The sequence below is a fragment of the Spermophilus citellus genome (assembly GCF_964194105.1).
Source record: "Spermophilus citellus genome assembly, chromosome: 17".
Taxonomy (NCBI): Eukaryota; Metazoa; Chordata; class Mammalia; order Rodentia; family Sciuridae; genus Spermophilus; species Spermophilus citellus.
This window is the reverse complement of record NC_138199.1, coordinates 50,728,765-50,741,291: the sequence shown is the minus strand read 5'-3', so window position 1 is coordinate 50,741,291 and position 12,527 is coordinate 50,728,765. Positions and strand designations below refer to the sequence as shown.

Here is a 12,527-nt window from a genome sequence, read left to right as displayed (position 1 = left end):
ATAAAGCCAAAAGAAAAAAATACATGAGTTGTCTATCAGGACTATTTTTTTTTTTTAGTATTTATTTTTCAGTTTTCGGCAGACACAACATCTTTATTATTTTTTATGTGGTGCTGAGGATTGAACCCAGCGCCCTGCGCATGCCAGGCAAGCGCGTTACCGCTTGAGCCACATCCTCAGCCCTATCAGGACTATTATACCAAGAAATGGTGTCTCATGAACCACAAATAATCAAGTAATAATTCAAGAATGTCATCAGGTAAAATTGAGCATCATGGATGAATAAATGATCTTATTGGTTCTTTGAAGACCTTATAAGGCCTCTAAGTCAAGTCTAGAAGCTATAATAAATTCACAATATTATCTTAAGATTAAACTGACACTTTAAGACAAGGATGTCTTTCAAAAATAAAATTTTTCTTTACTATTCTGGAAATAAGGTGGTTATTAAAAAAAAACAACTGTAGCATTATAGAAAATCATAGTGCCCAGAATTTAAAATGTTATATAAAAATAAATGATTGGGGCTGAATTTTATAACTCCTAAAAGTAGTAATGGTTACTGTAGAATAGAAAATGGATTAAGTTTCTCTTTAAAATCTTACTAAGGCAGGCTGGGGATGTGGCTCAAGTGGTAGCGTGCTCGCCTGGCATGCGTGAGGCACTGGGTTCGATCCTCAACATCACATAAAAATAAAATAAACATAAAAAAATCTAAGTAAGGCAAAGAATATACACAGATAAAAAATAGTGTAAACTTCAATCAAAAGAAAAACACTGACAGGTGCTGAGGTGCATGCCACTTGGGAGGGTGAGGCAGGCAGCTCAAAAGCCAGCCTCAGCAACTTAGGCCCTAAACAACTTAGCAAGACCCTTTCTCAAAATTTAACAAAAAATATTGGGGGTTAGCTGGGGGATGTGATTCAGTGTTAAGTGCCTCTGGGTTCAATCCATAGTACCAAAAATAAGTAAATAATAAAATAAAAAATTTTTTTCTTTTCTTTTTTTTTAGTAATAATAGTAACTAAAGGAACAATGATAAACACAATTTGTAAATACTTCAAAACTCTCCTTAACTGTTCATTCTAGCCAGGGAGGAATAAAAGGCAGTGATTATAGAATTTGTTACAGATCTAATTTTTTTTTTTTTTGTGGAAATCTCTGTATCCAGATATAGGCCACCCAAGCCAATGTCAGACATCCACACAAGGAGAATGTAGACAGGTAAAGTCTTAGAATTTCTTCATTTTTTCCTTTTGAGTATGTAATACTAACAGGTAACACAACAGAATGGAGAGAAAAAGAGCAAGGAACTTAGATAATCAATAATCCAACTGAAGTGTAGAAGGTGCTACTCATTTATACATTTTCTACTTATCAAAAAGCAGAGAATGGTCCCTCAGGAAATCATTTGGTCTGATTCATTCTCTCCCTATATATAAAATATGTAACTTTTTCAAAAAACGAAGATGGTTAGGCCCCCTATTTTTAAGGAACAGTATTCCATAATGATATTTGGTATCTAGCTCTTCTGGATACCATCTGGTTCAATATTTTTAAAGGCAAATGCTCTCTCCAGTCCATCCCTCTCACTAATGACATGGAAAGGTCCCTGTCATTGCTCACCAATATCATGGCAAGAACCTCCCAGCCTCATCTATAATCCCTTCTTACTCCCCAAACATGGACCTATCCATGTCAATGCATAATTTTTTTCACAGCTGTCCACAATCTACAAAATAAAGGATATATATGCTTCAGCCATACTCAACCAATTCTAGCCAAGAAAACCCTGTAAATATCTCCTTTAATATTTTCTCATGCTCTATTATCTGCCTAGCATTACCTTTCCTTCATTTTTAACTGCTGACTATGACTATATTTCAAGGCCTACTACCTTCTTGATATTTCTACAGAATTTCCCACTCAAGATAGATCTTACATGCTTTTGTTCTCGTACCACATTATGCAATTATCACTTTTGCATATAAATGTATATTGTCAGCCATGTCAAGACAAGGATGGTTTTGCTCAAGTTGCAGGATACAAAATTAACATGCAAAAATCAATAACTTTCCTATATACTAATAATGAATTCACTGAAGAAGAACTCAGGAAAATAATCTAATTCACAATTGCCTCAGTCTCAAAAAAAAAAAAAGTACTTGGTAATAAATCTAGTCAACAATGTGAAAGGTGAAAGAATTGCCCAATGATAATCAGAGAACACTGAATAAATAAATTGAAGAAAAGGAGAGGATGGAAAGATCTTCCATGTTCATGGATAGGCAGAATTAGTATTGTTAAAATGGTCATATTGTCCAAAGCAATATATAGATTCAATGAAATCTCTATCAAAATACTAATGACATTCTCCACAGAACTGTATTTCATGGCCATCCTTGTGCAAGTTTGTTTAAGAAGGCACATATTTTCAGCTGGATGTAAGATTAGGATTATATAAATAAGAAACAGGGTGGAATAAATGCTGGTAGACAATTTGAAGAGCCTGTCACAACTTAGAGGAGGAATGATAGTCAAATTGCCAAGTTTTCGGGCAACAGTAAAACAAAGCTAGAGGAAAAGTAGTTAAATGGATGTGGGCAAATTGCAGAAAAGCTTCAGAAATAATCTGCATTGATTATTGCATTTCCATTTATTCTATATTTTAGTAATTTGCTCCACAAAATAAATCACATATCAAATGAATGGGTCTAAATAAATATGTGTGCACATAAATGCATAATACAATTCAGCAAATATTCAAGTTCCTTTCTCCGCAAGCTCTGCGTTAAGAAGCAGAGAGAAGAGCAAATGCCATGGCAGGTGAATGCCAGTGTAGTGTTTCTGTTTTTAGAACTGGAAAAATACACAAGAAATTTTATTCACAGAATCCAAACTATACTTAATGGATTATGGATACTCTACAAGGAAGACAAAAGAAAAGTTTTTCACTAAGATTGTTAGAAAGTGATCCTTAAAGATAGTAGTTAAATGGACTGCTCTGAACAAATCAGGAACAAACTCAAGGCAGTATGATAAGGAAAGCACTGTGACCTTTACCTTTAAATCCATTTATTTTAAAATTTATTTAATAAGCATTTACTACTATTAATATGCACTTGGAGTAATAATAGATTCCTTTAATGAGCATACCTATGTGAAAAGTATCATGCCAGATGCTGAGGGCTGATGGAGAATACAAAGTTGAATAAGACATCATTACCTTCAAAAGGGGTCATAATGGCAGGGGTGTAGACCAGTTGTAAAGCACTTGCACTTACCCAGAATGCACAAAGCCCTGGGTTTGATCCCCATCAATAAATATATAAACACTAAGACCATAATGAAGAGCGAGATGCATACAAAAGAGTGGGTCAAAAAAAAAAAAAAAAAAAGAGGAATGAGAGATATGATGTTGAGTGAGGGCAGATTTCAAATGGGTTCATGGTCCTGGGGGGTCTGCTATTCCAACACTTCTTCTAGGGCAGGATGGGGGAGACAACCCTGGTCTGGCTGGCATATTTTAAGGGTGTCCATGTCTTTGCCAACAGTTGCTGCACCTGTTGTTTGTTCCTTATATGTTTTCATGTCATTGTAGGCTCTCACATCTCCTCAGATATTAGTCAACACTTATTTAATGTCACAACTCCAAGTACACTAATTTTAAAACAATAAAAAGTAGGCGCACACCCACAATCCAGCAACTTGGGAGGCTGAGACAGGAAGACAAGAAGTTGGGGGCCAGTCGCAGCAATTTAGCAAGGCCCTAAGCAATTTAGCAAGATCCCATATCAAAATTTTAAAATTAAATAAATAAAAAGGGCTGGGGATGTAGCTCTGGCATAGAATGTCCTTCGGTTCAATTTCCAGTATATCCCCCACAAAAGTTAAAAACAACCAAATACAACCAATGACCTTTCTTTTTAAAAGGTAACATACTCAAAATAGTGAGCTTAGGAAATATAGAAAAACAAAGGGGGGAGAAACTTCACCACCCTAATCCTATAATTCACAAAACCCACCCATTAACATTTTGGCATATTCTCTTTTCTTAGTGTTTTGTATCCTGACTTTTCCCTTTAATATATCATGAAGATTTCCCTGTGACAATAATGACTCCTCTACTGACAACGTGATTTTTAATGGTTGCACTGCATTCCATCATATGGATGTCGTATAATTTATTAAACCAATCCCATGTAATTAGACAGTTATGTTGTTTCCAATTACTTGATGTTCTGAAGCTTTTTCAGCTTATGTCCTTAGAATAAATTCCTAGAAGTAAAACTTCCATGTCTAAGTCTTATGCATATTTTTCAAGATTTTGAAAAATATCTTTAATTGGTTTTTAATTATAAAAATAATACATGTTCACTACAGATAAAACAGAAATAAAATCATGCCACAAATATTTTGGTGAAGAACATTAGTCTTTTTTTCTATGCACATATATTTCAAAAAGTGATGTTTATTGTGTATGCTGTCATAATATTACATTCTTTTTTGTATTGAGGATTTAACCCAAAAGGGTTTAACCATTGAGCCACGTCCCTACCCCTTTTTATTTTTAATTTTGAGACAGGGTCTCATTAGGTTGTTTAGGCTAAATAGCTGAGGCTGGCTTTGAACTCATAATCCTCGGGCCTCAGCCTCCCAAGCTTCTGGGATTACAGGTGTGTGCCATTGCACCTGGCTATAATATTATATTTTCACTCAATAAGAACATCTTTACATATCACTAAATAAATTTTCTTCTATAAATTCCACTTTTAGTGGTTGCATATATAGGAGTAGCTTAGGTATTTGTTTCTAAATTTTGTAAACAAGTCTGCAATGATCATCCTTAAACATCATATGTATAGTTTTTTTTTCTTAGAGTGCAGTCCTAAAAGTTGACTTGCTAAGTCTAAAGAGCATTAACAATGAAGGTTTTTATGATAATTCCAGTCTTGCTCTAGAAAGACTACCAAGCTATACACCCACATGAGCTGTGTGGCCTCTTCTACACTTTTGCCCAACACTGAGCATTTTCACTTATTGCCACTCAACCCTCATCAGCCTGATACATTCCTATTGCTCTTTTAAGACATAGTTCAAATGTCACTTCCTGATAGTATCCTTCCCCAATCTCCCATATCCTTCCAGGTATAGCTATTGCTCCTGCACTGTGCTCTCATAGCACCATTTATGTTCCTCATTTTTTAGTGCTTACAACTCAGAGGTCAAGTCCTCATTCACATATTGTCTTTCCAACTACACAGTGTGCTTTATGGAGGTGAGGGTCCTATCTTGTTCCCTTCTGAAGACCCAGTGTCTGGATATATCTGACACACAGTAGATATCGACAAATGTTTGCTGGATGAATGTTCAGATTGTGTCAGAACTGCCAATGTTTCCCCACATAAAATGCTTTAAGTTTGATTTTGGATTTCAATTCCTGGTATAATGGGCACCTAACTCATTGGTATGAATAGAAATAGGAAGTGTACGGGATTGTTTAAGTATATAGATGGTCCCTGACTTATGATGGTTTGTTCAACTTGTGACTTTCCCATTTTACAATGGTGTGAAAGTGCTGCACGCAGAAATCATACTTTGAATTTTTACCCTTTCCTGGGCTGGTGTTATGCACTAGGATGCTCTTTTGTGATGCTAGATACAACAGTGAGCTTCAACCCCCAGTCTGCCAAGCAATTGTGAGGGTGAAAACCCATAGTCTACAACACATGGTGTTGCCATCCTGCAAAATTTGCTATGTTGAGCATACTGATTAGAATTTTGATTTATGATATTTTAACTGAAAAGGGGTGTATTGTGACATAAACCTGTTTGAATTCAAGGAGCATCTGTAATCATGGAAATGGAGGGAGACCCTCATTGTAATACAAAATTATATATAAGAGTTTACGAGGGGAATGGGATAACAAACATGGAGGGAAATGAATTTCAATAGATGGGGTAGAGAGAGAAGATGGGAGGGAAGGGGAGGGGGATTTTAGAGGATAGTAAAGGTAGCAGAATACAACAGTCACTAATATGGCAGTATGTAAAAATGTGATGTGTAGCCGATGTGATTCTGCAATCTGTATTTGGGGTAAAAATGGGAGTTCATAACCCAATTGATTCTAATCTATGAAATATGATTTGTCATGAGTTTTGTAATGTTGTGAACATCCAATAAAAAAAAAAGAAAAAAAAAAGAAGGAAATATTCATTAGTCATCTTTATGGAATGTAAAACAAGTTAATCTTCCCAAATTTTGACCTGCTTCTATTTTAGAATCCTTGGCAAAACAAACTTTTTCTTGTATTTATAAGTTAAAAAATACTATAAGTTGCTTTTGTTTTAAAAGGGAGATTTTTCATTAATTCACAAAACTCATTTCACACTGTCAAAAATATATATCCACACATCATTTTTTTTCCTGTAAATCACAAAAAGCTACTAGTTACAAAAAGTAGAATGTGGAGACACTTAAAGATATTTATGTGAGGGCTGGGGTTGTGGCTCAGCAGTAGAGTGCTTGCCTAGCATGTGTGAGGCACTGGTTTGATTCTCAACAATGCATATAAACAAATAAAATAAAAGTCTATCAACAACTAATTTTTTTTTAAAAAGTAGTTATGTCATATTAACATTATAACACTTCGTAATCCTTCCGAGGGTACAAAACATCAACGACTTCGACTGCTATTATAAACAACTCAGTGATGAACATCCTTTTACATACATCTTGCTCTTTGCTAGAACTGTCCTGATAATGGAGGGAAACGCATTTGTTTGTTTTAATATAGGCCAAACTAATTAAAATGCCTGTCAAAATCTTCCTGTCCCTTATTATTCTTGAAACCTTGAAGAGTTCATTTGTTTCAAAGCTAGGGAAATAGAGATGATTAAAAACAAAGGGAAATATCTAGCCTGTGGGAAACTCTATAGGTCAAATGGCTCAGGCTCTTCCATCTTCTGGAGCTTTAGAATTGATGGGAAATAGCATCTGCAAGGTTGTCTCTCATTGGAATATTTTTTCCCCTGCAAACTCCGCATCCCTGTTAAGTGAAGAACTGATTTTGTTTTAAATGGTTTATCTAGAATAAATTTAAAAGCTTGGACTTTACACCTCACAGTACAAGTGCACTCCTTCCATGTTTAAATCCTAATTACTTTTTAAATGTCTGTTTTCATTCTTATGTTGATTATAGATCAGAATTCAGAGGACATTGGTAACGTTTCTAGTAATTTCCCCCTACTGCTTTTTCTTTTTTTCTCCTTCTTTTTCCTTTCATCTCCTCTCTTCTCCTCTCCTCTTCTTTCCTTTCCTTCCTTCTTTTGTACCAGGGATTGAACCCAGGGTCGCTAACCACATAATATCCTCAGACCTTTTTTATATTTTATTTAGAGACAGGGTCTTGCTGAGTTGCTTAGGGGCTTACTAAGTTGCTGAGGCTGGCTTTGAACTTGCAATCCTCCTGCTTCAGCCTCCTGAGCCACTGGGATTACTTACAGGTGTGCACCACTACACCTGGCTCCCTACTGTGTTTTCTAGGTTATTCTTTTTTGATGACAATAGAGTTTTAAACTTGAGGATTATCAAGCTTCACAAAATGTATGAACTTATTATAAATGTTTCCAAATCCAAAATGCTTTATTTTCTTTTTTTTTAAGAGAGAGAGAGAGAGAGAGAGAGAGAGAGAGAGAGAGAGAGAGAATTTTTAAAATATTTAGTTTTCGGCGGACACAACATCTTTGTTTGTATGTGGTGTTGAGGATCGAACCCGGGCTGCACGCATGCCAGGCAAGCGCGCTACTGCTTGAGCCACATCCCCAGCCCTTTATTTTCAAAGATGCATTTTAAGTGACGACTACAAGGTGTATAATAAGAAAATGGGCAAAGGGTTTATGGTCATTCAGAAGGGACCATTAGGGTCAACATATTGAAGAACAACTACTGTTTTTTTTTAATGTTTACTATATATTTTCCAAAGTGATTACTAACATTAAGCTGATGGAACACTCTTTTTTTGTCAATTTCAGCATAGAAGGTCATAAAGATCAAGAGTCTAAGTAAGAGAACAGAAAACAAATGACAATTTTTAGATTGGGATTCTGGTATATCTGCACCTTAATTTCTCTCTCAATATTCAGCTTGCCCATGTATGAAATTTTGTTTTAAAGGTCTCTTTTAATCTACACGTTACCGTTTATACCCTTTTCTTCCTTATAATTTACCTGTTGACCATCTGGGATGTCTGCTTGGTAGCATTTTCCACTGTCTGCATTTCACAACCTGAATATTCACAGAGCAGATGAGCTTGTCTTCTTTACTGTTTGTCCTGGTTTCAACTACTTTGTAGTTGAAACCAGAAGCTCACAAGTCATGTTCAACCCTTTTTGTGCTTCAGTTTCTTAATCTGAAAATGGGTACCCACGAATGAAAGTATTATAGCTCACTGTGATGTCTACACTTAATCACCACAGACGAAGAAGAAGGTGAAGAAACAGCTATGGTCAGAATGTGATCAAGAACCCAGACCCTGCAACTGGCTTTTGTGTGGGTTCTGGCTCTGTTGCATGTGGGGTGCATAATCCCAGATGGATCTCAAGCTTCGTGCCCCCATCTATGAAGCAAAAATGCCACTTATGAGATTGTGGTGAGTGTTAAACGGGGTGATGCATTCCAACAAGATTTTTAAACTGTGAAGTGCTGTAAAGTGTACAAATTAGTGACAGCATTACTCATTAGCAGGGGCTTAAATACCTCTATAATGAAAAAATATTTTAATGTGTTGGAGAATCTATCTCTTGAGAAAGATTAGATGTGGCACTGACTAGAAGCAAAGAGATTATCTGTATGACTTAATACTTGTGAAGGAATAAATGACACCCTCGTCCCTGGAAGCTTACAGCCTCATGGCTTGAGTTTTGTGAGCTCTGTAGGTACAAGGATGAGAGAGGGCTTCTACTCTACACAAACACTGCAGTACCATTTAAACAACTTACCCCAAAGACACTCATCAAAATGTCAAGTAATGATTTACAGCAGGTGGATTTTTAAAATGCTGATTTTTATTTACCTTTCAACCTGTGCAAATCCATTAACTATGGATTCTAATGCTCTTCTTCAAAGTACTTTGCCAGGTCACTTCTCTTCTCCCACTCCACATCCTGTTTTCTCTGGGCGTCTCACATAAATTTACTTGAGGGCTCTCCTGCCTACTCACCTACCCTGCACCTCTGACCTTCTCCTCAGCCTCACCCTATGCCCGAGTCTTCCTTTCCTCTCTCCCTTGCCACCAAACTTTCATCCTGTCTTTCAAAGAGTTTCTGAAATATTATTTCAGGTATTCTTGACTATCTAGTTAAGAAGTAGTCTCCCTTCCTCCCTCCCTCTGTCCCTCTCTCTCTTCCTTCCTTTTTTTTTTTTTTTTTTTTTTTTTTTTTTTTGGTACTGTACTTGGCATTGAATTCAGGGCACTTGACCACTGAGCCACATCCCCAGCCCTATTTTGTATTTTATTTAGAGACAGGGTCTCGCTGAGTTGCTTAGTGTCTTGCCATTGCTGAGGCTGGCTTTGAACTCACGATCCTCCTGCCTCAGCCTCAAGAGCCGCTTGGGTTTATAGGTGTGTACCACTGTGCCCAGCAAGAAGTAGTCATTTTTCTAGAGCTGTGTCCTCCATGTGGTAGCCACTAGCTACTTGTGCATATTTCAATTAGCTAAAAAAACTAAATATTAGACTTTTAATTTCTCAGTCTCATTGCAAAATTTCAAGTGCTTGGTACCTACAAATGGCTATTCCATTGACAGTGCAAATAGTATAAAAGATTTCCATCATCACAGCAAGTTCTCTTGGGCAGTGCCATTCTAGAAACTCCTTTCCTCCCTGTCTTCTCTACAGTCTCAGATGACAGTGTGCTGTAGTAGAAGAGAAAAGAGCTGTGAAATTAGGTGTCCTTCAGATTTGGAACGTTGGACTTAAATAGTGATGATAAGAAACGGTCTCTACCCAGTACAATGCCTTCCAAGGAGCAGGTGCTCAATTAATGGTAGCCCTATTAACATACTACCAATTTTTCAAGTAACTCCAGAGTCTCCACGGTTTCCTTTTAGCAGTGGGCACAAGTATCTGGAGGGAGCAAATGGAACTCCTTTTTCTATGAGGCAGTGTAGCATATTAAAAAGATTATGGGCTTTGCAGCTATGGAGACACATTCAAACCCTGCCTCTGCCAACTTATTATGTGAGGACCTTCAGCAAGTTAATCTTTCTGATGCTCAGTTTCTCCATCTGTAATATGGGAAGAAAAATACCTGCAGTGCACAGTAGTAGAGATGACTAGAAGTAATGTATTTAAAATACTATGTTTGGCACATGGTAGGCATTCCATAAATCTATGATACAAAGCAAGTACTATTAATTCAACTTATAGAATGCCATGAATTCAGCAGTTATATGCTAAGAAAGTGATTGCTGTTATTTGTAATGAAGGTCAGGCTAATAAATCTTTAGTAGAATGGTGTTTATGCATTTGTTTAAATGCTTCTTTCTAAATAGGGCTTTCCCTGGCATTCCTAGGATGCAGCTAAACTAAAGTTTTTCTGTGTGGTATTATATCAATTCCACTTATAATAGTTCTCTTAAATTTATATGATATGGAGGAGAAAAAAATTGAGTGTTCACAATTCATCAGACAGGCTTTAATTTACCATTACTCAGTAGTTTTTACTACTATGGAGGCATTTATAGAGTAGTATGTTGGATTGGAACTGCAACGATTCTTATAAAGAACTGTCACCATCACTGTCACCCACAAAGGCTGCAGTTTAAAATTTTGCCTGGACAGCAAGTCTGAAATTTCTACCATCAGAACATAATTCAAAAATCACAACTCAGAGGGGAAAAAAAAAAGGCCCAAACCTACCAGAGAATGAAAGTATGCATGAGACACTGAAGGGCTGGGGGACGAGAGGGGACACATTTTGCAAACTCAGACCCTTTAACATTTATGCTACCAGGGAAAAGGCAAAGAAGAGAACTGAGTCCCCTTTGCTTTTAGTGCTTGGCGCATGCCAAGTGATAACACATTCCAAGGGGTTGTACTATTTGCTTGAATTATCTTATTCCTTCAATTGCTAGAACACTGTGGGTGTTTCTAAACTATCTCTGGGGGAAAGGGTGGATAGTGGTGAATCACCGACTTAGTAGACTGTCATTCCTCAGGAAACAACAACTACAACAATACAATCAACAATAAGCAAAAGAAAAAACAGAGAACGACCAAATAAAGAGAGCTTTGAGTTCAATAACCAGGATGATCCCATGGCAAGGATTCTGTTATCATTGAACACAATTCCTTTATCTCTCAGAGACAATCAACCTTCAGCTAGAGGAGTGTAACCTTAAAACCTCATAACTCAACTTAACATAGTGTTAAAGTTTGGGGGGATATTTGTCAGTGCTGAGGCTGATTTAATCAGTCTGAGGGACCCTAGAACAAAGAGCAGTGGGTGAAGAACATGTCACCTCTGTGAACATTCGTTTCCTTGATGAACAAGGGGCTATTAGCTGCAGAGAAGGCATTATCTAGGTGAAGAATGATGCCGATTGTTTTAGCTGCTTCTTCTGAAATTGTGGAGAACACAGGAGTCCCAGTGAGTTAAGAAGCAGTTTTTGTTACTGTCGTATTGAGATTTCTTAAAAATTAAGTTTAATTTGGTAGAGTGTATAGACACATAGCACATAGCTATTCTTCAACAGCAACCAGAAATCAATTTGAGACATAGATTTAACCTCTGCTCTTACCTCATTCAATAAAAAAGTTGAAAATACTCGTATAGGACTTGAGAAAATCTAGTTGGAGTAAGCTCTAGATTTTATATAAAATTCAAGAAGGATAGACAGATATGGCCTTTTCCTAATAAACTTCTTGAATCATTTGTGGAACAGATAATAGATTCACTGAGTATGTGGCTGTTTGAAGGAACCCGTGTCATCTTTAAAATTTCTCAATAAATTATAAACCTTTTTTGGCAGTGTGGTGCTGGGATTGAACTCAGGGACTTGCACGTGGTAGGCATGTGCTCTGCCACTGAGTTGAATTATAAGCTTTAATTGTAAACCTTTATGTAAAATGATATTTCTAAACTCATCTTCCAAATAAAATTTTGTTTACTATTTAACCTTGTCTTGTCACATTTATGTTCAAAATTAATCACGGTTGTTACTGACTCTTAGTAGAAACGTAACGAATAATGCATTTTCAAAACCTACCTCATTATTTTACTTTGTTTCTTTAAAGGTATATTTTTTTTTAAAAAATATCTTATTTAAAAACATTCTTTTTATTTTACCATTAATTACAGTTTATTATATTAGTACAGCTTTAAAACATTTACAAAAGTGTAACAACATTAACTCTTCTCTGAATACACGCTTTCTGGTTTCAGATGTAAGATTTTATTTTTATTTTTGCTGAACAGGCTTACTTTAATCATTTCTTTTATGCTCTCTAGACATGCTCCATTAT

At 36.3% G+C, this 12,527-nt stretch overlaps 1 protein-coding gene across 1 annotated transcript in view; it reads right to left on the bottom strand.

The window, feature by feature from the left end:
- Positions 1-12,527, bottom strand: part of SKAP1 (src kinase associated phosphoprotein 1) — a 283,362-nt gene that overhangs the window by 173,548 nt on the left and 97,287 nt on the right. The window lies entirely within an intron of this gene.